General features: G+C 35.8%; 1 long non-coding RNA gene across 10 annotated transcripts in view; it reads right to left on the minus strand.

Moving 5' to 3' along the window:
• Positions 1–27675, minus strand: part of LOC106507649 — a 372669-nt gene that overhangs the window by 199463 nt on the left and 145531 nt on the right. The gene's annotated exons all lie outside the window — the stretch shown is intronic.

Genomic DNA, 27675 nt, shown 5'->3' on the forward strand with positions numbered 1-27675 from the left:
GGATTGTTTAAGGATCACTCTAGCAGCTCACTTGCTAATGCAGAATATCCATCCAGTCTTCCTGTTTGCCACAAGTACTCTCTAGTATGCTCTCATTTTTTGTCCTCAGCAGTTTCTCTGATGTCTCAACATACTGTTATATAGGAAATACTTCTCCAATGAAAATATTAATTTAGCCCTTGTCAAAGCCTGTTAGCCATGAACTCTGACACTTTTCGGGGAACTTCTAAATTTCAGTGTAGAAGGAAATTTTAAAATTCTATTGCTATAATATAAATCTATCCTCAATAGCCCAAGTATTGGATTAGTCAAGGCTATCCAATAAAGCATGTGCTGTGCATAGGGAGTAAATAATACTTAAAAAGACACATAACTATGTCAGGCTTCGTTTTTATTAACCATCACAGTGTCACGAGTTTCACAACACCAGCTCTGACTGGGCTACACAACATGCTCACCCTTTATTTCAGATCATGAAACTGACATTTATATCCAGATTGATGCCAGAGGATAGAAAATTTTTCTAAAGGGGGAAAAAGCCATCTGCTACCCTGTTAGAAGTGCTGGGCCAGCTGCATGCTCATAATTGTCATCTGTAATTTCTAGATGGACGGGAAATGAGAAATTACCTTTTTTGACAGAAAGATGAAACATGAAACATGAACAGGATCTTGCTTTGTTGGCCTCAGAGAACTACTTCAGAAGTTAACATTTCTCGATATCAGAAGTAAGAGAGGCTACAACTATATTATCTATAAAAAGGTCACCACACCAAAAAACCTATAAAAATGAAAAGACAGAGAACTAGAGCTCAGATGAGGGAGAAAGGAAAAACCCCAGAAAATCAGCTAAGCAATGAGGAGATTCTTAGCCTCCAGGAAAAAGACTTTAGATTGTTGATGCTGAAGATGACACAAGACATTGGAAATAAACTGGAGGCAAAGATTGATAACTTACAGGAAACACTGACCAAAGAGATATAAGATATAAAATTTAAACAAGAAGAGATGCAAAATACAATAACTGAAATAAAAAACTCACTAGAAGCAGCTAAGAGCAGAATACAAGAGGCAGAAGAACGAATGAGCAAAGTGGAGGACAGATTAGTGGAAATACGGATGCAGAACAGAAAAGAGAAAAAAGGTTGAAAACAAATGAAGAGAGTCTCAGAAAACTCTGGGACAATGTTAAACACACCAACATCTGTATTATAGGGGTGCCAGAAGGAGAAGAGAGAGAGAAGGGCACAGAAAAAATATTCCAAGAGATTATAGACAAAAACTTCCCTAACATGTGAAAGGAACCACTCACTCAAATCCAGGAAGCACAACGAGTACCATGAAAAATAAGCCCAAGGAGGAATACACCAAGACACATATTAATCAAACTAACCAAAAATTAAAGACAAAGAGAAAATCTTGAAAGCACCTAGGGAAAAGGAACAAGTAACATACAAGGGAACCCCAATAAGGTTACCAGCAGATTTTTCAGCAGAAACTCTACAGGCCAGAAGGGAGTGGCATGATATACTTAAGTGATGAAAGGAAAAAACCTCCAGCCAAGATTACTTTACCCGGCAAGGCTCTCATTCAGATTTGAAGGAGAAATCAAAACCTTCACAGATAAGCAAAAGTTGAGAGAATTCAGCAACACTAAACCAGCCTTACAACAAATACTAAAGAAACTTCTCTAGGCAGGAAAGAAAAGACAGCAACAGGAAGCAAAAATTCCACAAATGACAAGGCTCACCAGTAAAGACACGAAATCATCCATGCACAATTATACCACCAAAATCAGAAATCATGAGAAGAGGTGGGTACAAATGCAGGACAGTGGAGGTGTACTTGCAATTAAGAGAACAACAACTTAAAACAATCTCATATACATATAGACTCCTACATCAAAACTTCAGAATAACTGCAAACCAAAAATCTACAATTGATACACAAACAAGGAATCTCTGGAGAAGAAATATATCTCATAGTAAATAATTGCATAATCCACCATGAAGGGGGTCATTTGACATCATTCTTGGAATGCTGAAGTCTTCTTAGATCTGATTCTGATTTCCTCTCCATCAAAGATAATTTTTATGATAATTATAATTAAATAGTGCAACTGTACAATTAAATGATACAGTTCTACAATTGTATTATTAATAACCATTTCTCTCCATGGTACAATGTAAGGTCTATAATGTCTTGTTTATCACATCACCTAGAATGGTTTAATGCCTGTATTGAAGAATCAATAAGATGTAACAAATTGTGAGGACATATTTATATAGTTACACTGTTTTTTAACCAACTTATGCATTTTATATTTTACTTATTTTCAGAGGGTGTATTATTTTTGTTATTCTTACCAGTTAAGTTATTCTTTTTATTATGCTATATAAAATATTTAATGGTATATAAGGCTTTCTTCTTTATAAATTTTAGTTGCATAATATAACAATTTAAGATAATGCTAATTTTTAAAGAAAAATTGAAATGTAATAGATAATACTAAATAGTAAAGATGAAAGCCACACAAAATGGGATAACGTATAGAATAAATTTCCTATTTGTCTCAGCATATTTTCCATTCCACTTCTCCAGAGGGAGCCACTTAATCTGTTTCTTAAGATCCATGATATAATAATCTGTGTAAATGTAATTGTGTTTAAATGTATGTATTTTATTCTGTAAAAAAAATAAAAATTAAAAAAAAAGAAAAAAAAGAAGTTAACATTTCTCACTGTTACCTAGAACAACTATGAAAATACAATCAAGGATGCAAAAATATCTTTTTGAAAACAAGTCCAAGTTCTTTTTGATAAATATTTCTTTATCCTCTTCTTCTTCTAAATAGCTAAGATAAATGTTCATTTCCCATTCAACAAATATTTATTGACCAACTAGTAAGCTTCTTTCATTTTTCAAGGAATAGGTAGAAGTGGAAAAGGCTCAGTCTCTACATTCAAGGAGCACAATGGCTTTGGGAAAGAAGACGGTGAAACCAAGCAACCAGACATCAACAGGATACTATAGAAAAGGACTTCTAAATGTATTGGAGCACAGGAACACAAGTGATTTACATTGCTAGTATTTTGGTAAAGACTTCACAGAGGAGGCAATAATTAATTTGAGTCTTGAAGGTTAAATAAAAGATAAAGAGATGCTATTCTAGAAAAAGAAACTGATTATGCAAAAGCACAGTCTATGAAAAAACATAATACCTTTCAGAAATAACAAGTATTATAGTTGACTCTTGAACAACACAGATTTGAACTGCACAGACCCACTTATACAAGGATTTCTTTTCCATAATTAATACTACAACACTACAAAGCCCACAGTTGGTTGAATCTGTTGATGTGGATCCATGTATAAGGAGGAACCAGGTATGTACTGAGGGATGACCATAACTTATCCACAGATTTTTGACTGCAGGGAGGGTTGGCACTCCTGACTGTGATAAGTAACAGAAACTGTTAGCATACCATCGTACAAAAACTGCCATGGAAGTGCAGCCAAAAGAGAGAAACATTGCCTTTCTTGTAGATGTTCCTTAAGACTAAAACTGATCGGTCTACTCCTAGTTGAACAGTAAGGATCTGGAGCTTATCTCCAGGGCAGAACTGAGATTCTGGATTATGTGATGAGGGAAGCAGAAGAAGAGTAGAAAAGACAAAAGGAAAGTTGGGAGGATATAGAGGGGGGAAAACATGGATGAAGACTAGAATCCAGATTACTAGCTACTCACAAAGAGGTATTTCAATAGACTTTTTGGGAAAACAAATGTTTTAGTATTTAAATCCTAGCAATAGATCATATCATTTCCTTTTGGCTAATCATCTGTATTTGCATTGAAACAAAATCTTTTGCCACCTTATTCATTTATTCACTCATCAACACCTATTTTTTTTAATGACGAACAATTTGTCAGACACTGTTCTAGGCAATGGAGATAATTAACGAGATAAGTGTGTAGCTTCTTGGTGGAAAGGAGACATAGATGGTAAGGAGAAAAATATGAGAGTTTTTTAAATTAAAGTATACATATAAATAGATATCTAGACTACGAGGACAGGTGACATTTGAAAACAGCAGGTTGGTGGGTAAAGTGAGTAAAACCTGGAAAGCTGCAATTCTAATCAAACACTGCATAATTATGCCTTCCTTCAAGGCAGTATACAGCAGTGGGACGATCATCATGGCTTAGGTGGGAGGTGAGAAAGGAGTGTTCCATGTCATTTTGTAATATTTCTCAATTTCTTTCTTTTAAGAGTACACATTTTCTTTTCTTTTCTTTTCTTTTTTTTTGTCTTTTTGTCTTTTTTGCCATTTCTTGGGCCACTCCTGCAGCATATGGAGGTTCCCAGGCTAGGGGTCTAATCGGAGCTGTAGCCGCCAGCCTATGCCAGAGCCACAGCAATGCGGGATCCAAGCTGCATCTGCAGCCTACACCACAGCTCACGGCAATGCCGGATCCCTAACCCATTGAACAAGGCCAGGGATCGAATCCACAACCTCATCGTTCCTAGTCGGATTTATTAACCACTGAGCCATGACCGGAACTCCCAAGAGTACACATTTTTATTATAGTTGATTTACAATGTTGTGTCAATCTCTGCTGTACAGAAAAATGACTCAGATATATATGTACATATACATTCTTTTAAATATTCCTTTCATCATGATCTATCCTGGGAGACTGGTTATAGTTCCCTATGCTATACAGTAGGACCTTGTTGTTTATCTATTCTAAATTAATGATTTGCATCTACCAGCCCCCATCTCCCAGTCCATCCCACTCTTCCCACCCCTCAACAACCACAAGTCTGTTCTGTATGTCTGTGAGTCTGTTTTGTAAATAGGTTCTTTCCTGTCATATTTTAGATTATACATATAAACGGCATATGGTATTTATCTATCTCTTTCTGACTTACTTCACTTAGTAAAATAATCTCTAGGTCCATCCATGTTGCTGTGAATGGCATTATTTCATTCTCTTCTATAGCTAAGTGGTATTCCACTGTATATATGTACCACATCTTCTTTATCCATTCCTCTGTCAATGGACATTTAGGTTGTTTCCATGTTTTGGCTATTGTGAATAGTGCTACTATGAACATAGGGGTGCAGGTATATTTTTGAATTATAGTTATGTCTGGATATACGCCTATGAGCAAGATTACTGGATCATATGGTAATTCCATCTTTAGTTTTCTGAGAACCCTCTATACTGTTTCTCATAGTGCTTGTACCAGTTTACATTACCACCAACAGTATAAGAGGGTTCCCTTTTCTCCAAACCCTCTCCAGCATTTGTAGACTTAATGATGGCCATTCTGACCAGTGTGAGGTGACATCATTTAGTTTTGATTTGCATTTCTATCATAATTAGTGATGTTGAGCATGTTCTCATGTGCCTACTGGCTATATGTCTTCTTTGGAGAAAAGTCTATCTAGGTCTTCTGACCATTTTTGAAGTGGGTCATTGTTTTTTTTGTTATTGTTGAGTTGTATTAGTTGTTTGCATATTTTAAAGATTAAGCCCTAATCAGTTCCATCATTTGCAAATATTTTCTCCCATTCTGTAGGTTGTCTCTGTGTTTTGATTATGGTTTTCTTTGCTGTGCAAAAACTTATAAGTTTGAATAGTACCCATTTGTTTATTTTTGTTTTTCTTTCTATTGCTTTGGGAGACTAACCTAAGCAAACATTCATACAGTTTATGTCAGAGAATGTTTTGCTTATGTTCTCATCTAGAAATTTTACGGTGTCATATTTCAGGTTTAAGTATTTAAGCCATTTTGAGTTTATTTTTGTGCATAGTGTGGGGGTGTGTTCTAGTTTCACTGATTTATATGCAGCTGTCCAATTTTCCCAGCACCACTTGCAAAGAGACTCTTTTCCCCATTTTATATTCTTGTCTCCTTTGTTGAAGGTTAATTGACCATGGGTGTCTGGGTTTATTTCTGGGCTCTCTACTCTGTTTCATTGATATGTATGTCTATTTCTGTACCAGTACCACACTGCTTTGATTACTGTAGCTTTGTAGTATTGTCTGGGAGAGTTATGATTCCTGCCTTGTTTTTTGTTTTTTGTTTTCTCCCTTCAGTATTACTCTGGCAATTCTTGGCCTTTTATGGTTCCATATACATTTTTGGATTTGCTCTATTTCTGTGAAAATGTCATAGGTAATTTAATAAATATTGCACTAAAACTGTAGCTTGCTTTGGGTAGTATGGTTATTTTAACAATATAAATTCTTCCAATCCAAGGGCATGGGATATCTTTCCATTTCTCTGAATCTTCTTTACTTTCCTTGATTAACATTTTATAGTTCTTGGTGTATAGGTCTCTCACCTGCTTAGGTTTATTCCTAGGGTTGTTTTTTTGTTTTGTTTTGGTGTGATTTTAAAAGATTTTTCTTATGTTTCTTTTCTGGTATTTCATTGTTAGTATACAAAAATGCAACTAATTTCTTAATGTTAATCTTGTATCCTGCTACTTTGCTGAATTAATTTATCATATAAAGTAGTTTCCATGTGGAGCTCTTAGGGTTTTCTATAAATAGTATCATGTCGCCTGCATATAGTGACAATTTTACCTCTTCTCTTCCAATTTGGATACCTTTTATTTCTGTGGCTAGGACTTTCAATACTATGATCAATAAAGGTGGTGAGAGTGGGCATACTTGTCTTGTTCCAGATTTTAGTGAGAAGGCTTTTAGCTTTGAAATATACTAGCAATGATAACCAAAAAGTAATTGAAGAAAAAAAATATTTTTGCCCTTAGAAAACTTTGATATATTTTGATATATAAGGTATTGATTATTCATCTAACTATGGAACTTGAGGCAAATTTACCGCTGAAATAATAAGGCAGTCCATACAAACCAATTCTGGCAAGGAGAAAAAATAAAATATGAGCAATAACCTACATAGAGATTTTAAATAAAACCCTTGTAAGATTATCATCATCACTCTTCTTTTGAGTACAAATGTGTTATTAAAGAGAGCAAACATTGGACTTCCTTTACAGTTGTTTTAGTTTAATATAGAAGAACATTTATTTTGGACACTAAAAGTAAACTCAGTTGTTTTTTATATTGATGCTCAAGTGTATTCAGTTTACAGATTGTACTTTATAGACCGCCTCAAATTTTTTACCAAAAAAAATTGAAGTAATCATATTGATTCTTAAGTAAGAATCATGTGGATCTCCTTATCTATGTCTTTTTTTTTTTAAGGGCTGCACCCACAGCATATGGAGGTTCCCAGGGTAGGGACTGAATTGGAGCTAAGACTAAGCCAGAGACACAGCAAAATGGGATCCAAGTTGTGTCTGTGTGTGACCTACACCAGAGCTCATAGCAATGTCGGATCCTTAACCCACTGAGCAAGGCCAGGGATCGAACCTGCATCCTCATGCTAGTCAGGTTTGTTAACCACTAAGCCATGATGGGAACTCTTTTATGTCTTTTTTTTTTTAAGCCAGTTTATCAAAATTAAATGAAAGGGCATTCAGCAATTTTCCAGAATAAATGCCTACATTCAAGCAAGGTTCCAAAAAATATCAAGTTCCAGAGAAATTGCATGTATGGAGTATTTAAGAGATTGGCTTCAAAAATTGTATTTTTTTCATAAAATTGGCATAAATAGTAAAGTTATCCATGAATGAAAGAAGAAACTATGTCTGATTTATCTTTTGCATTTATAGAGCAGTACCTGGTTTAGAAAGGATATTTAATACACATTAGACTGAATTGAATATATGTTGATATACTGAGCTCTATTTTTTTCCAACACACCCAGAGGAGCAGAAATATAGAGTCACCTAGTGTGCACAAGTGTACACACACACACACACACACACACACACACACACACACACACACCCTAACATTCTCTTGATTTTCTAGTCCTACACTTGCTTCCAATGACTAGACAAGAGCTTCTCCAGTCACTGTGTAGCCTGACTCTGAGCAAAGTGAAGTCAAGATGGAGGTATTGTCCACACTCTGAAAGATGTGCCCCTTTTGCTCCTGTTTCCACCCTTTTCTCAGGCCCTGTAGAATTACCCAAGGATTAAACTTTCTGATAATTTCTTCTTTCTCTCTAGTCTTATTGGATTAAGAGTCCAGCCTAATCCAGTATGACCTTACCTTAACTAATTATTTATGCAATGGTCCTATTTCCAAATAAGGTAACATTCTGATGTAACAGTAATTAGGACTTCAGTGTGGGGAGCATACAATTCATCCCAAATTCAACACAATTGAAACCCAATCTGTCTTCTGTACTGTCCTTAATCTGGTGTCCATGTCTCTGACTTCTCCAGCCTTCAGGGTATAAAACTTAGATCACACGTCTGCACCTTGACCATAAGGAAAGGTATAGATGATGTGTCTAACTTCTATCTTGGGGAAGTGAGACTTATAGTGTGAAATTTCAGTAGAATGTAGGGAGGATGTTCAAGAAATATGAGCATCTGTAATTCAGATTCATGTCAAAGCTAGGTTTTAGTTCTGGCCCTGCTCCTTCTTGATCTTATCTCCCCAATATTCAGTTTCCTCATTTGTAAAATAGAGTTTTCTGTGGGCTAAATGTTAAGGACTTAGCTGTGTATGGCATATAAACAGGTGTTCCATAAATGCTAGGTCCTATTTCCTTTCCTTTCTTGGAACCCTCAAAACTCTTTTTTTTTAATTGAAAAAAATTTTGAACTATAGTTGATTTACAATGTTGTGATAATTTCTTCTGTACAACAAAGTAACTCGTTTTACATGTACACACGTCCATTCCCTTTCAGATTAGCTTCCCATATAGACTATCATAGAATATGGGGTAGAGTTTCCTGTGCTATGCAGCAGGTCTCCACTGGCCAGTTATTCCATATACATCAGTGTGTATATGCCAATTGCAAAACTCCAGTTCACCTCCCACCTGTCTCTTTTGGTAACCATAATTTTTTTTCAAAGTCTGTGAATTTGTTTATGTTCTGCAAATAAGTTCACTTGCATCCTTTTTTTTTTGACTCCACATATAAGTGATATCATATGATGTTTCTTTCACTGTATGACTAACTTCACTTAGTATGATAATTTCTATGTCCACCCATCTTGCTGCAAATGGCATTATTTCATTCTTTTAATGGCTCAGTAATAATCCATTGTATATATGTTACACATCTTCTTTATACATTCCTCTGTCAATGGAAATTAAGGTTGCTTCCATGTCTTGGTTATTGTAAATAGTGCTACAATGAACATTGGGGTGCATGTATCTTTTCAAATTATGGTTTTCTGCAGATAGATTCCCAGGAGTGGGATTTCTAGATCACATAGTAGTTCTATTTTTAGTTTCTTGAGGGGCCTTCATACTATTTTCCACAGCGGTTATACCAATTTACATTCCCACCAACAGTTTAGAGGGTGCCTTTTTCTCTGCACCCCCTCCAGCATTTATTGTTTGTAGACTTTCTGATGATGGCCATTCTGGCTGGTGCGAGATGGTACCTCATTGCAGTTTTGATCTGCATTTCTCTAATAATGAGTGATGTTGAACATCTCTTCATGTGCCTACTGGCCATGTGTATATCTTCTTTGGAGAAATGTCTATTTAGGTCTTCTGCCCATTTTTTGATTCAATTGTTTTTTTATATTGAGCTGTATGAACTGTTTCCATATTTTGGAGATCAATCCCTTGTTAGTCACATCTCTTACAACTATTTTTTCCTCTTCTGTAGGTTGTCTTTTCATTTTGTGTATAGTTTCCACTGTGGTGCAAAAACTTTTAAGTATAATTAGGTCCCCTTTGTTTATTCTTGTCTTTATTTTCATTACTCGAGGAGGTGAATCTGAGAAGATATTGCTGTTTTATATCAGACTGCTCTGTTTTCCTCTAAGAGTTTTATAGCATCCAGTCATATTTGAGTCTTTAATCCATTTTGAATTTATTTTTGTGTATGGTGTTAAAGAGTTTTCTAATTTCATTCTTTTACATGTAGCTGTCCAGTTTTCCCAGTACCACTTATTGAAGAAAACCAAGTGACTGGAAGAAAGCAGGCAGTACTCCGAGGAGAGGTGATTACGGAACTGTGTTCTGGGATAGGCTTGCCTGCTTTGAGTCCCAACAGTGTAACCGTGGAAACCTAAGGACCATGTTGGGAAGAGCATCCAGGGACTCTGTGGGACTCACACTGGTGGAGAGCCAGGCTATGTGCTCTCAAGCAGCCTGCCAAAATACACAGTCTACAAGTAGTCTGAGGCTTCATGAAATTTGGAGGACACTGGTCTAATTGTCACAGTCTACATACTTCAAATACCAACTAGGAAAAAGGAGGAGATCTGGACTTTCTGGGAACCTCTACAAGAGAAAGCCATTTGGGCTCCCACAGGCTTGATTTCACACTAGATGCTTGATGGATTCCTGGAGCCTGAACACCAGAAGGAAGTATATATTTGAATTTCACAAAAATTCTCCATTAAATGGTTTATGAAACCTATCAGATGGGGCCTTAAGTGAACAAAAATCACAGAAAGGAATATTATTATTTCTCATCTCTGCAAATCACTAGTGACAAATTTCCCCAAACTTCCTAAAGCTTGTGTGAATGTTTTAGAACTTACAGATCCAAATCTGCATTTATGTGTTCTGATACATAATGCTACTAGTCTATATTTTAAGCTTAAGTGCTCTTAGCCATGAATGTTATTGTGCTATTAATTAGACCAACTGTATCAAGAGGACACGCCTCATGCTTCAGTTTTATTGGCCAGACAAATGGTTCACAAAGTGTGGTCCAGGGACCCGTGGAAGTCCTCTAGACCAAAATTATCTTAATAATAAATCTGAGTGTTATTTTCCTTTCTCTCTTATTGTCTTATGAGCGATCAGTGTTGTTCTGCAGGGTCAAGGAGAAATGGGATGACTTAACAGATTGAATGCAGAAGCAGATATGAGAATCAGCTGCCTTTTGTTAAGCCATCAAATAGATCTGCACAAAGTTAAACAATGCCATTCTCTTGGTTGATTTATTTTTGTTTTAGAAAACATAGCTATTTTTTGTTAAGAATGTGTTATTTATGTTAACATCAATTTACATGTAATCAATTAAATGTAATGGGTTCATTGTTATTTCAAATGAAATTTTCCTCAGTTTGAATTTTTAATATGGAACCCAAAGAATATATGCAATATACAAACAACAAATCTGTAACATAACACACACTTTTGGGTCCTCACAAAAGGATCCTGAGACCAAAAAGTTTACGATCTACTGAACTAAGCTCTTAAACTTAGTTCCCATTCCTACAGGGCTAATTTTACCTGAGGTGGGGATTTTCTGGTATTGGCTTTAAAAAAGGTAATTCACTACAACTCTATTAGCAATTTCGATTAGGTAGCATCTGGATTAACATTTGTGAGTATATGAGTATATATATGTATATTCATGAGTATAACTGCAGAACACCCAGAGAAAAATCCTTGTCTACTAGCTGCTGATTTGCTCTGCCCATCCTGGGCTCCAGACCCTTTACTGCAATTTACCCTCTGGAATTTATCTGTTAGCTATCAAACTATAGCAACACTTGAGAAAATTTTTAGATCTTGGAGTTTAAAATAATAACCGAAGTTTTGATTAGAAATGGCTGAACCCGTAGTATAGTGTGAAAACTAGAAACAGGTTTCTCTGCAACTGCACTAGTCTGAATTACATATATATCACATATGTCACAAATAGAAAGATTATGCAATGGAGTTATACCAGTGATTTAAGTCCTTTCTCACTAGAAACTAGTGAACATTTAGAAGGGAATATCTTGCAGTGGCAAAGAGTTCAGGCCCTAGAGTCAGGCAGAGCTGGGTTTGACTACCACATCCCAGACTTGTTTACAGAATGGCCTTGGGAATTTTGGTTAATTTTAATTATTTCTGTAAGGCTCAGTTTCCTCATCTATAGAGTGAAAAATAGTAATAATAGTAATAAGAGCTTCACTTCATAGAATGATTTGAAAGTTAAATGAGATGCATTCGTGCACATTATTTCATTTAACCCTCAGAGCGACTCTAAGACATAGATGCTACCTTTTTTTTTTAACCTTACAGTCAGCAAAACTGACATTTAGAAAAGCCAAATAATTTTCCAAAAATCAAAATATTTATTTTAAGTGGCAAAGCAGAGATTTGCTTTTGACTGCTTTAACCACAAACAGCCATATCACTGTGTTTTCTTAACAGCAAAAACTGGAAAATTGCAAACTTTTCTTTCTCTTGGCCACAGTCTAAAGCTAAGCCCAACACCTAGCTTCGTGTGAAACACACACAAGCCAGAGTTTCTTGCAACACAGCCGAGAAAACTGCAATGGGCTCAGCAAAGGAGAGGAAAGAAAGAGGTATTTTACATTTCCTCGAGATATGGGAATTGATAACCCCTATTTTGCTCACAAATAATCCACATGTTCCCTTTAATCTGTTCTGGAATAGGGTTGAATCCTTCTGACAGATACATGTAAATATTGGTTTATAAATGAAGTGGTAAATGATAAATGACCTTAAGAAAGAAAAAAAAGATTTCCTCATAAAAAGTGTTCACTGAAATATTCCGGATGAAAGGGTTTGAAGCAGTGCAGGCTTGCTTCTTGATCCACTGCCAGATCAATAGGCTAAGGACCGGATGCCCTAGAGCTGGAATTTTCTGGGCCTTAATACTGTAACGGAGATACTGAGTAGCTGTGAGTGTTTCCCAGATCTTGCTCTTTAAAAAGCAATTCTATTTGGAGCAACATTGTTCCATTTATATACCAGAGAAGTTAAAAAAAAATTGATGCCTTTTTAAAAAACGTTTATTATAAATTCAGAATAATAGACTAGGTGTTACACAGTTAATAGCGTAGGAATCTATTTATATTATCTGGCTGTGCATAGTCAGGGACCTTCTCCATTTCCCGACTGCCAATCTCAAATTGCAAATAAATTTTTACATTTAATCTCTGTGCTTCCTGCTTTTCTCTTAGCTGGATAACAAGAATAGCTTACAACTTGAATCATCTATTTCCTGGAGGTGCCTTCCCATCTCCCCTTCCCTCAACACTTCAGTTGTAAATGTGACTGCTGCATGAATTAGTGGTGAACCAGACTGGGTCATGCTTTAGACTTGAAGGAAGAGCTCAGGAAATAATCATGGCCATAATCTGTGAATCAGACTCTTCCTTAGCTCAGTAAACCATGATTTCAGCTGACTTTTCTATTGGGATGGAGCTAAGAAATCACAACTGTCCATGAAAAGTTGGTAATTTATGTTCCTCTCGTTATTATTGCATAGATCGATATTTGTAGTTCTTATGTGCCTCCTTCTTATTTGAGTTATTTCTGCTAGTTGAATTACACTGCAGTTATTCATGGATCACAGGTGGCCAGTTGCAATAAGCTCCAACTTAAGTTTTCCGTCTTGCATTCTGAGGACACTGCAGTTCAGCGCTGTAGAAACCATAGGCTGATGATCTATTTCTACCTCCACAACACCCTTCACCCAACAGTAGAAAATGGCCCTGTATCTCTCTAACTTCATTTTTTAGAAGAGAGAGAAAGTTTCCTAAGATCATGGTTTTCCTAAGATTAGATTCTCATATTATAACTTCACACTTTCTAGTTCCTTCACACAGAATTTCTCCAGAGAAAAAATAATTATTAAAAAATTTTGAGTGTAGGTCAAATATTCTCCAGTGTCAAAACAACAACAATAAAAAGTCTACAATGTTATCAGTAGAATTCACTTAGAAGAAGTTTTTTGGTAACCCAGGCCATTTGACACAATGAGAAAGTAAATGCCTGAACCTGTAGGATTTCTTTGAATAATCATTCCACTGCACACCAAATGCCACAAAAATGAGAACTTCAGCACTCTTAATTCCCACAGTTTCAACCTGTCCTGATTCATTCCTCTGACATTATCTTACTCTTGACACCGTATAGTTTCTAACTCTCCTATTTTCATCCACTTTCCAGAACTGACCCCCCGATACCATCTTCCCAGGTTCAAGCTTGGTGCCCCCTTGAACATGACTTTAATTTTGATTCTTTCTCTAACAATGCTCTCCTTGCTATCTTGAATAAATCTTAATAAATATGTATTATTTTCAATGTTTCCTTTATTTCAAAGTTAATTTTATTGCAGCCAAAACAGTGGAATTAACTGTACATAATAAACTATTACATACACATTCACACACACACACACACACTTTAAGTTATAAGGAATAAAATTCATTTTGGCAGATAGTGTTAAACAAAATTAAATTTGCATACATTAGTAACATAACTCAACAACCTTAATTTGGTATAAGTATGACATTTTCTTGCATTCCTGTGTTCTGCTAAATCACCATAACCTAAACTGCTTTATAAAATTGATCTATGGAGTTCCTGGTGTGGCTCACAGGTGATGAACCCAATAAGTATCGAGGAGGATGCAGGTTCAATCCTTGACCTCATTCAGTTGGTTGAAGGATCTGGCGTTGCTCTGAGCTGCAGTATAGGTCACAGACACTGCTGGGATCCTGTGTTGCTGGGATTATGGTGTAGGCTGCCAGCTACAGCTCTCTGATTCAACCCCTCGCCTTGGAACTTCCATATGTCACAGGTGTGGCCCTAAAAAGCAAATAAATAAATAAATAAAATTGATCTGCTAAAATTTAACCTGACTGTTTTCACTTATATATATTGATTCCGATCAAAAAATTTTATAAGCTTCTTCTATCTCTGGGTCTATCTTATCATCAACATCATCCAAGTATGGATCACCAGTATATAATAAATCTGTTCTGTCCTCTTCATGTCTGTGGGCAAAGTCTTCTCTTTCAAGTAACTCTTTATAGTATTTTAAATGAATTTCTCTAATTAATGAAAATAAAATACTAATTAATCTCTCACTTCAATAGAGCCCAGCAATCTCTCTCTCTCTTTTTTAAAATGACTTCTATTTTTTTCCATTATAATTGGTTTACATTGGTTTTTTTTGTTTGTTTTTTTGTTTTTTGTCTTTTGTCTTTTTAAGGCTGCACCCGCAGCACGTGGAGGTTCCCAGGCTAGGGGTCTAATCAGAGCTGTTGCCTCCAGCCTACGCCACAGCCACAGCAACACCAGATCCAAGCAGCATCTGCGACCCACACCACAGCTCATGGCGACACCAGATCCTTAACCCACTGAGTTAGGCCAGAGATCGAACCTACAACCCCATGGTTCCTAGTCGGATTCATTTCTGCTGTGCCATGATGGGAACTCCTACATTGTTTTTTTTTTAAATGATTTTTATTCTTTCCATCATAGCTGGTTTACAGTGTTCTGTCAATTTTCTACTGCACAGCAAAGTGACCCAGTCACACATACATATATACATTCAATCTCTCTTTTAAGACTATCCTCCTAAGTTAGTCTTAATTAACAGGTTCTGGCTTTGGAACAAGCAAATCTTCTTATAAAAAGGAAAGGGGAAGAAAAGGAAATAAAGATCAAACATAAACTCATCAAATAAATGTCTTCTGAGCTAAAATTCCTTTCAATTTCCCAAGTAGCCAAAGGGTGGGGGAAAATCAAAGGCTTAGCTTACAAATTCAGAGGCATTGGGGTAACTACAGTCTGATTTCGTTAATGGAATTCCAACTCTACCATCACCACTAGTATTTATTTCTAACCCACATTTTGTCAGGTACTGTTTCCTGACATGTGTGGAATTATAGGGTCAGTTGGGAAATTTTCCCAACCAACTTCTGTCACTTCCCATTAGATCTGGGAAGCTCATAGCGGTGATATTGGACGTTATTCTAAGTCTCAATATTCTGCTAAAAGCCGTATTTCTTTTACCTCAAGCAAAGAGAATTCTTTCTCAGCACCCACAGCTCACAGTTGGTAGGGACAATGCTCTCAAACATCAATGGTCTATCCCTTCTTGTTAATAGAAAAGATTCTAGAAAAACACAGACATGCAGTTAAATTCCAGGCCTGATCTTTAATATGTGATATGGAGAACATTTCTTTATCTGTAAAATATTTCATCATGAGGATATCAAAATGCCTGACATCTATTATATGCCAAATATATATACATACTCTGTCGGTAGCTAAAGAAGGGACCATGTGCACTATCATTATGCTTTCGATGTCTTCGGTGTCCAGGTTTTATTAAGCCAGTGCATCATCCTTCTAAAAGGACAGAAAAATCACTTCATTTTGGAGGCAACTGAACAATCTCAACCATGATAGAGCCCAGAGTTGAAGTGTATCACAGTTTCCACTGGAACATTCTAAAGGGACCAACTTAAATGGAAGTGATTGTGCCTTTCCTCAACAGACACCTCACTCCTCTTACATTTTTATTAAATTAGAGAAGCATCACTTTTATCTTCTCTATAGCCAGGATGGAAAGTTTAATAATCCCATCAAAATTACTCCTGGACATGTTTCCCGCACTTGCAACTCATCCTTCATGGGTTTAACTGATCTGAGATCAAAGACTTAATACAGAATACAATTTTTTCAATGCTAAGTAATCCAAGGAAGGCTTTTTTCTAAACACATGATAAATCTGATCGTAATGCTGCCTCTCTGGAATCAATCTAATGGTAACTAAAAACAGACCGAGAGAGAATAAGATTGCACAAGGGGAAGAAACATGAGCAAACCTTCATACTTCTCCGTTTATCCTCCCTTTTGAAAAGCTGCCAATAAATGAGAACAATGAGTCAAAGTCCTAATAATCCAGCTCATATTTTCATCTACAATGACCTGACTACATCTAACAATCCTGATTCAATAGGTTTTACTAGAAAAGAGAAGCTATTTGTGTGAAATGCCTTATTTTATTCTTCAAGCATTAAATATAAACACTGACAGCGAATATTTCTGCAATTAGGTTTTTCATGTGTGTTTGAATTAAATAAACAATTCACTTCAAAAAGAGTGATGCCCTTTTTTTATAATCTTTAGTATTTTTGTACCTAAATTCCACAGTCATCCAGAGAAGAGGTCACACTACATAGAAAAAGCTTTTTTATTCTAGTTTTATTGAGATATAATTTACCTATGGCACTATATAAGATTAAAATGTACAGCATAATGATTTGACTTATATACATCATGAAAAAATTATCACGGAGTTCCCGTCGTGGCGCAGTGGTTACAAATCCGACTAGGAACCATGAGGTTGCGGGTTCGGTCCCTGCCCTTGCTCAGTGGGTTAACGATCCGGCGTTGCCCTGAACTGTGGTGTAGGTTGCAGACGCGGCTGGAATCCTGCGTTGCTGTGGCTCTGGCTTAGGCCGGTGGCTACAGCTCCGATTCAACCCCTAGCCTGGGAACCTCCATATGCCGCGGGAGTGGCCCAAGAAATAGCAACAACAACAACAAAAGACAAAAGAAAAAAAAAATTATCACAATCAGTTTAGTGAACCTCCATCATCTCATATAGATACAAAATTAAGAAAATATTTAGTGTTCTTGCTGCGTGAAGAAGAGGTATATAGCACTAAGCAACAAGTTGGGTCCTGGTAGGGACTGGTGTCCTCAAAGTCCTTGAGATTATATAACACAGATCCTTACAGTTAGAAGCTGCTCAAATAAATAAATGTCAATGGTGTAATAAAATGAACTGACCTCCAACAGTGTATCCCCACATTGAGGTTTCTTAATTAGAAATCTTTGTAACTTCTTAATATTACTTTGACACCCCTTATGAGGAAATAGAATAGAAAAGCCAGTTTTATATTAGCAAGAACACTTACCCTCACTCAAATAACATAAAAAAGAAGAAGTTTAGTTTTTACATTGTGTCAGGTTTAAGAGCCTACTAGACATAGATTCTTCTAAATTTCATAAATAACTTTGGGGGGAACTATAAGTGAATTCAAAACAAAGAATAATCCCTATGTAGCATAATTTTTCCCTGGAAATTACAGTATTTTAAGACTGGAATTTTAATCTGGTGAAATACATGAAAGAGTTTAAAATAAAGGAAGTCAAAGAAACAGGCAAGATGTTAGAAGCATTGTAACGACACATGAGACATGAACTTTTCCACAAAGTTACTTTGAATCTGAATAAGAAAATTAAGTCATGACAAACAGATGTATCCCAGAGATAAAATGTAAACTACATATCCTGGGCAATTTCATCTGTTTCTGGCTAGTTCAATAGGTCTATTTGTGTTCTCCCCAAAGTTTATTTACACATATAATAGAGGAACTTGATAAGAAGTGAAAATGATTAATTGCTTTAAAATTGCCAGCAACAGAACTTCTGTATAAACATTATGGATTAAACACATTCATTTCCTTTGGATCACCCCCCCGTAAATCCCACTAAAATAGAAGTAATATGGTTTAGTTTAAAGATATAAACCCAGAAATTTAGGGACAATAAAAGGCAAGCTTACAGTAACAAAATTATGGAAGATCTGGGGGAAAAAAAAAAAGCTGAATCCTAAAAGAACAGTGAGGAATGCTACAAAATAACCAGATTTACAATTCAAATGTCCCCCAAGTTTCAGGAACTTCTGGCAAAGCAAAGTGGAGAGAACATGGCTAAAACAAGAGGATTTTTAAAGATCTGCTTGAAGAAGTTGAAGCCACAGATTCTTTCTCCAGTCTGCTCAGCCATGACTGTACGTCCTTCGTTCTCACAAGCCAGAGGGTCTTCTCTTTTCTTTCTTTCCTTTTCCTTATTTTCTCTTCCCTTTTTATCTTAAGAGATTAACATAGGGTCTCTGAATTAGAGTAGAGCACCAAAACCAGAACAGAGGAAATGAGCAAATGGATGTAAAGTGGATGCTGAGCTTCCCTGTCCTCTTAGCGCAAATTGGCTGCAGACGTTGGAAAAAAGATTTTTACCTTCCAAGCATAAACTGGAAACCACTTAAGACAAAATAGTAGAGACTCCTCTGTATTTCATCACCAGGTTAACAAGCACCAAAAATTGTCAACAGCAGCCTACCACTCAGGGAGAAACAAGAGCTTAGAGAAAGAGCAAGGAAAGCCTAAAACTTGGGATAAACAGGAAAATTGGGGAAAAGATTCTGAAAGACTGACCTCATGATTTAAAAAAAAAAAAAAAAAAGCTAATAGCAGAGATATTTAAAGCTGGTAGTACACTAAAGATAGCCACCATAACAACAAAATCCAAACCCAATAAAAATCCACACTAACAGAGTTCCCTTTGTGGCACAGCAGAAACAAATCTGACTAGGAATCCATGGTGGGTTCAATCTCTGGCCTCGCTCAGTGGATGGGGGATCCGGCGTTGCCATGAGCTGTGGTATAGGTTGCCAGAGGCAGCTGGGATTCCCAGTTGCTATGGCTGTGGTGCAGGCTGGCAACTGTAGCCCCAATTCAACCTCTAGCCTGGGAATTTCCATATGCCACAGGCACAGCCCTAAAAAACAAAACAAAAACAAAACAAAACACTATCTGAACTCAATACCCCACATGAATGGCCATTATTAGTTACAAATATTAGTTACCTGTCAGATCCTCTTCATACTATGTAATCAATAAGACAGTATGACACACACAAAAGTCAAGGAAAAGCAACCCACTGTCCAAAGACAATCAATCAACAGAATGAAACATAGAATGACCTAGATAGTGTATCTATTAAAGAGGGAATTCAAAGTAACTATGATTAATATGCTATATAATGGAAGGAGTAGGCAGCATACATGAGTTTATGGGGAATTTCAGCATGGACATATGAGGAATGTGAAGGATAAGAAATAACCAAATAGAAATGGTAGGCAAATAAAGTCATAGTTACTGAAATGAAGAATGCCTGAAACCGGCTTATTAATAGATTATATAACCAATGATGGTCACTAGATATCAACACATACATACACACAAACACACACATGCACAGGCACATGCACAGAGAAAGAGAGAAAGCAAAATAGAGCATCAAAGAGTTCTGGGACACTCTCAAAGAGTCTAACATGCATGTAATTGTAATTCCAGAAGAAGGACACACAGAGAGAAGTATTGAAAAAATGTTTAAAGAGATAATAGCTAAAAATTCTCCAAAAAGATTAAAGATATTAAACCACAGGTCCTGGAAGCTCAGAAAAGCCAAGAAAAGATTAAAAGTCAATAATAAGAAAATAAAATATATATACCTAGGCAATGTTACTTAAAATTCTGATCACAAAAGATAAAAAGAAAATCTCAATGACATCTAGAGAGAGGGCCATATTGCACAGAAAAAACAAAGATAAGAAGTATACCAGATATCTAACCAGAAGCTCTGCATGACAGAAGAAAATGGTGACATTTTTAAAGTGCTGAAAGGAAAAACTGTTGACTCTATGCCTCATGAAAATATCATTTAAAATGATGCAGAAATAAGAACTTTTTCTGGAGTTCCTGTCATGGTACAGTGGAAATGAATCTGACTAGGAACCATGAGGTTTCAGGTTCGATCCCTGGCTTCGCTCAGTGGGTTAAGGATCTGGTGTTGCTGTGAGCTGTGGTGTAGGTCACAGAAGCGGCTCAGATCCTGCATTGCTGTAGGCCAGCAGCTATAGCTCCAATTCAACCCCTTGCCTGGGAACCTTCATATGCCATGGGTGTGGCCCTAAAAACCAAAAACTTTTTCAAACAAACAAAAACTAAGAGAATACATAAAAACATGTCTGAACTACAAGTATGGTAAAGGAGATTCCTCAGGAAAAAGGATTCTGTATAACACATGACAGAAACATGAAATGAGGAGCCCTGGACAAGGTTAAAGATAAATATAAAAGACATTTATTTTCCTTTTTACAATCCCTCTAAAATATGATTAACTGACTTAAGTAAAATAAGCAATGTTGCAAGTTTAAATCACACATAAAATTAAAGTATTTGTGAAAATAATAGCACAAAAGGTGACCGGAAGAAATTGTAAGAATACTGTCATAAGTTCTTCTGATACATATAAAGTGGAATGCTATTATGAGAAGGCAATCTGTGATTAACTAAACTGTAAACCCAAAGGTAACCATTAAGATAAATTAAAATGAGAGGTAGGAAAATTAAGTCAATAATAGCGATAAAACATAATCTTGCAAAATACTCAATTCAAAAGTAAGCAAAATGGAAGAAAAAAAGAACAAAAATAGATGAAAAAACTAGCAATAGGGTAGATATGAATGATTCCATAATAATACTTATAGTATGCATAATGTTCTACATATAAATATTAAAATCAGATATTGTCAGATCATATAAAAATGCTATGTATAAGGAACCCACTGTTAAATATAACTGCTTAGATAGATTACATGTATAGCATGTATAGCATTAAATATAGCATGGACACATTAATCGAGAGAAAGCCAGACTAACTATATTAATATCAGGAAATGTATAATTCAGAACAAAGAATATTACTAGGGATAAAGAGTATTACATATTGAAAAAGGGTTCAATTTTCCAGAAAGACATGATAATCCTCTATTTATGTACCTAACAGTAAAATTTTAAAATACATGAGGACTAATATAATGAAAGGAGAAATAGACAAATCCAAATTTTTAGTTGAGGACATCAGTATTCCTCTCTAAATAATGGATAAAACAAGAAAATGTAAAGATCAGAAAGGATATGAAACATCTGATTAACACTAAAGTCAACTTGACCTAATTGCCATTATAGAATATAAAACCCCAAAGCAAGTATAAGTAGAATGTTGACCATGGGAGTTCCCATTGCGGCTCAGTGATAACAAACCCAAGTAGTATCCATGAGGATGTGGGTTTGATCCCTGGCCTCACTCAGTGGGTTAAGGATCTGGCATTGCCATGAGCTGTGGTGTAGGTCACAGATGCAGCTCAGATCTGGCATTGCTGTGGCTGTGAAGTAGGCTTGCAGCTGCAACTCCAATTCGACCCCTAGCCTGGGAACTTTCATATGTCCTGGGTATGACCCTAAAAAGACAAAAAAAAAAGAAGAAGAATGTTCAGCATGATAGGGCATATTTTGGGAAATAAAATCTCAACAAATTTAGAAGAATTTAAATCATACAAAATACATTTTCTTATCATAATGGAACTAAACTAGAAATCAATAACAGAAAGGTATCTGGAAAACTCCCAAATACATGGAAATTAGATGACACTCATCTAAATAAGCCACATATCAAGGAAGAAGTCATAAAACAAAAATTTTTTAATTAATTTTCATTAACGATAATTTAATTTATCTCTAAATTAATTTAAATATTTGTATTTAATTAAAGATAATAAAATCAATAATGACAGTTGTAGAATGTGATTAAAGTAGTACTGGGAGGAAGTTTACAGCATCTGATTTTTTTATTAACAATAAGAAAAGTCCCAACTCAATGATGTACATTTCTCCCTGAAAAAAATAAAAAAAGAAAAAAAAGAGTAAAGTAAACCCAAATAAAACAGAGGGAAATAAACAACAATGAGTAGAGATGAATAAAGTTGAAAATAAAAACTGAGAACGTCAATGTAACTTAACTCTGGTTCCTAGAAAAGATGACAAAAATTGATTACATCTAATCACACTAATTTGAAAAAGAATAAAACACAAATTCTACTTGCATTTGGTGCTCTTACATTTTTGTTAACCTTACTTGAGTGATCTGTTCCTTGAAACTATATATCCTTAATCAGAATAAGGAGAGGTACATAATATAACCAACTCTGGAAAGATACAAGCCCACAGGAATGTTAGATCTCATGTTTAGTTGAAATAATTTAGAAAGAATATATGTTCAGTTTATTTATTTCATTTAAAACTATTCAGTCCTCACTGGAAAATGCACATATTAGATATACTTCTTTTTTAAACTTTAATTAGAGTATAGTTGATTTACAGTGTTATGTCAATTTCTGCTGTATACTGACCCAGTTATGCATATATAATACATTATTTTTCTCATACTATCTTCCCTCATGTTCTATCCCAAGAGATTGTATATAGTTCCCTGTGATATACAGTAAGACATCATTTCTTATCCATTCTAATAGTTTGCATCTACCAACTCCAGACTCCTCATCCATCCCACTCTTCCTCCTCCTCTCCCTTGCCAACCACAAGTCTGTTCTTTATGTCCATAAGTCTGTTTCTGTTTTGTAGATAGGTTAATTTGTGCAATATTTTAGATTCCACATGTAAGTGACATAATATGGTATCCTTCTTTCTCTTTCTGACTTACTTCACTTAGTATGAGACTCTCTAGTTGCACCCATGTTGCTGCAAATGGCATTATTTCATTCCTTTTTATGTCCGAGTAGTATTCCATTGTACCATAAGTACCATCTTTTTAATCCGTTCATCTGTCGATGGACATTTATGTTGTTTCCATGTCTTGGCTACTGTGAACTGTTCTGCTATGAAAATTGGGTACATGTAGCTTTTGAATTAGAGTTTTGTCCAGATAAATGCCCAGGAGTTGGATTTCTGGATCATATGGTAGTTCTATATTTAGTTTTCTGAGGAACCTCCATACTGTTTTCCGTAGTGGTTGTACAAATTTACATTTCCACCAACAGTGTAAGAGAGTTGCCTTTTCTCCATACTCTTCCCAGTATTTGTTATTCGTAGAGTTGTTAATAATGGTCATTGTGACCAGTAGGAAGTGGAACCTCATTATAGTTTTGATTTGTATTTCTCTAATAATTAGTGATGTCAAACACTTTCTCATGTGCCTACTGGCCATCCGTGTGTCTTCTTTGGACAAATGTCTATTTAGGTCTTCTGTCCATTTTTAGATTGAGTTGTTTTTGTTGTTGCTGTTGAGCTGTATAAGCTGTTTGTATATTATGGTGATTAGGCCCTTGTCAGTTACATCGTTTGCAAAGATTTTCTCCCATTTTGTGGGCTGTCTTTTCTTTTTTTTTTTTTCTTTCTTTTTTTTTAAATGGTTTCCTTTGCTGTACAAAAGCTTTTGAGTTTAATTAGGTCCCTATTCTACAAAGCTACAGTCATCAAAACAGTATGGTACTGGCACAAAAACAGAAATGTAGATCAACAGAATAGGATAGGAAGCCCAGAAATAAACCTGAGTGCCTATGGTTAACTAATCTATGACAAAGGAGGCAATAACAAACAGTGAAGGAAAGATAATCTCTTCAATAAGTGGTGCTGGGAAAACTGGAAAGCTACATTTAAAAGAATGATGTTCGAACATACTCTAACCCCATACACAAAAATAAGTTCAAAATGGGTTAAAGACTTAAGTGTAAGGCCAGATACTATAAAACTCCTAAAGGAAAACATAGGCAGAATGCTCTTTGACATAAACCACAGCAACATCTTGTTTGATCCACCTTCTAGAATAATGACAATAAAACCAAAAATAAACCCATAAGACCTAATTAAACTCAAAAGCTTTTGCACAGCAAGGGAAACCATGAATATACTTCTTAATGAACTCACTTTCAAGTTTTTTAAATACCTATTTTAAATTACATTTTTAATTATTCTTGTGTAAGGTAGTTTCTAGGGAATTTGATTCTATTAATGTCACTGAGGATTCATTTTCATTTTCTTTGAGGGGTTGTATTCCTCCTATTCATATTTCCTGGTTATAACTGAAATAGAAAAAGCCACTATCTTTATTTCATAAACTCTGCAGATGAAATTAATTTTAAAGAAAAACATGTATTTCCTTTTTCTGGCTTAATTTAAAGTAAATGTGTTCTTTTCAAGATTTTCTCATTGTAATTCTGCTATCTCCATTGAGAAATTACTGTGGCACCTGAAATAAAAGTTGGTTCCCAAATTAAGTAACATAACACAAAGAAAGAGCTAAGGAGAAGCCCTTCATCTAGGCAGTGCAGCACAGAATAAGTAAATGCATAAATTGCATTTAAAAAACAGTTCTGGTAAAATGGAAAATAAAGTTGATATAAGACTTCCTCTCATTGCAAATGCTCAGAAATTCTGGAAAATTTTTAACACCCGCGGTGTTAAAATGTTTAAAAGATGTTAAAATGTTTAAATGTTTAAATTTAAACATTTAAACATTTAAAATTTAAACACCCACGGCATATGGAGGTTCCCAGCCTAAGGGTCCAATTGGAGTTGTTGCTGCCAGCCTACACCACAGCCACAGCAACGCCAGATCTGAGACACATTGACAGGTCATGGCAATGCCGGATCCCTAACCCACTGAGTGAGTCCATGGATCAAACCTGCAACCTCATGGTTCCTAGTTGGATTCATTTTTTTTTTCTTTTAAAAAAATTAAAAGAGGAAAATAAAACTGTTATTACCTGCAAATGAAAATTAATCTGATGGCAAACTTCTCAATAGCCACATTGGTGGGGTGGGGGGAGACAATGTTAAATATTGTATTAGATGGAAGGTGTAGATATGTTGCTCATCAAATATGGGATCTTTTTTTCATATTAATAATTCCAGGGGTAATCAATGGCTAGCATTGGTTTAATTGCTCAACAAAACTGTAATGTCAGGTTCTTAAAGGTTTTATACTCTTTCATTTTCATGTTTGTATCTCATGCTTGAAAAGTGGCTGCTGCAGTTTCCAACATGCAGTTCATGTTCTTGCATCTCATGCTTGAAAAATGGTTGCTGCAGCTCCAGACATCTAGTCATGCTCAAATCTATGTCCTAATGTGGTATTTCATACTTTAATGATTGCAAATTAAAAGACACACAGTCTACATATTAATATACCCAGTATTTGGTGTTAGAAAAAAAATAGGATTATTACAATAACACTGCCCATTTTAAAAGGAAAAATTAGAGACACTATTAATTCACAGTGCACATTAAATCCCAATGAGCAGTAATCATAAGAATTCCTTATCCAGGCAGTACAAGTATTTCCTTAGTCATTTTGATTTAAGCCGCAAATAATAATCTGTCTTTCCACTTCTCGGTTTTGCAACTGTGGGAAGTTCTTCCTTGTCTGTTTGACCATAGCTGAGATAAGTATTAAAAAGGATGTACTTCCTGGGTGTTGCATGGTTTTCCAGCCTGCTTCCTGTAAGTATGAGTCTGGGACTCAGGGATTGTTTTCAGGAGTTAAAAATAATCATAGGCTATTTCTAAATAGGCTTATCATCTATGGAGTTCTCTCAAAACATGGTAACCTTCTCATCTATTAGCTTCCAGTCAAGTCAGTGAGTGAACAACTACAGCCAGAGATCTTATCTAGAGATCTCGAGAGTCTTCAGACCAGTGCTATTCAGACTGTGGCTCAAGGACTGGTGCTTGTTAATTTTATTGCTTCCTGATAAGATAAGTGCAGGAACTGAGAATAAAATTTTGCAACCATTATTACAATTTGAAAGAGTAATTTTATCTGTTAAATAGAAGAATAAAAAATGGGTTTGTGTTTATGTGTCATTACTTTTCCTGTCATTTTTCTAATAATTTCATTTTATAGCATTTTACAAATAAAATATACTGGTCTACAATAGAAGAGGGAAGGGACTGGTCCTCTGCCATGGATAGTTTGAGAAGCAGTCATTTAGACTGAAAATTCTTGCCAGTTGGTTATCCGTGGGCCTCTATCACGGTCAATTTTCTGTGTCAACTTGATTGCACCACATAATACCCGGATTAACTATTATCTCTGGGTGTCTGCAAGGATGTTTCTGGAGGATGTTAGCATTTGAATTGGTGGATTCAGTAAAGTAGACTGCCCTCCGCAAAAGGGGTAGACATCATTCAATCTCTTGAAGACCTGGTTACAACAGGAAGTGGACAAAGCAGGAATTTGTCCCTTTTTCTTCCTGCCAGTCTGCTTGAGCTGCGACATCCATCTTCTCCTAATCTTGGACTGGGATTTACATCATCAGCTCCTCTAATTCTCAGGCCTTAGACTTGGGCTAGAATTACACTACTGGCTATGCTGTGTCTCCAGCTGGCAGATGGCAAAATCCTGGGACTTTTTGCCTCCATAATCATGTAAACTAATTGCTCATAATTATTTTCCTCTCCCCTCCCTTCTCTCTCCATGTGTGTATGTATCCACTAGTTCTGTTTCTCTGGAAAACTGTGACTAATTCAGCCACTCTATCCACTTACCCTGAACTTAATGGTTGCTTTTTTGAATAAATTTGAAAGAATAACCTCAAAAGGAAAGGCATTAGCCCTAAGTGGAGGGTTTTGTTTGTTTGTTTGTTTTTGTTTTTGTTTTTTGAGACTCATTCTTTTTGCCCAGGAGAGAATACTTAAATAAGATTTTTAAGAAAAACTTAGCACCTCACTATTCTCTCTTTCAAGGCTTAGCTTAAATTTTCCAGCTTCAGCTTGGGGATATACTGAAGTTAAAAGAATGTCACCTTTTCTGCAAGATTCCAAATTATGAGACTCAGCCAATTTAAATTTCAGGACACTGATAAAGAGCAGCTCTCTTAGTAAAACTGTATATGCAATAGGTGGAGTGAAAAAAGAATGACTGCTATAAATTGGTGGACTTCTTTTTTATAAGATAATGAAACAACTGGTTTTAACCTGAGGAGGTAGCCCGCTGGGAGTTCCAGAGGTCCAGCTCCATGGTACAGGCCTGTCTCAGTCCTGGATATTATTTGGTACCATGCAGTAAGCAGATGTGACTAGGACAGCAGCAGTGACCTGGTAAGATCAGGCTTGGAGAATCCTGAAAGTCAGGAATCGACCTTCTACTTCCATGTGTCCCAAAAGAGAATTCCT

The sequence above is a fragment of the Sus scrofa genome, chromosome 6, assembly GCF_000003025.6.
Source record: "Sus scrofa isolate TJ Tabasco breed Duroc chromosome 6, Sscrofa11.1, whole genome shotgun sequence".
NCBI classification, from domain to species: Eukaryota; Metazoa; Chordata; class Mammalia; order Artiodactyla; family Suidae; genus Sus; species Sus scrofa.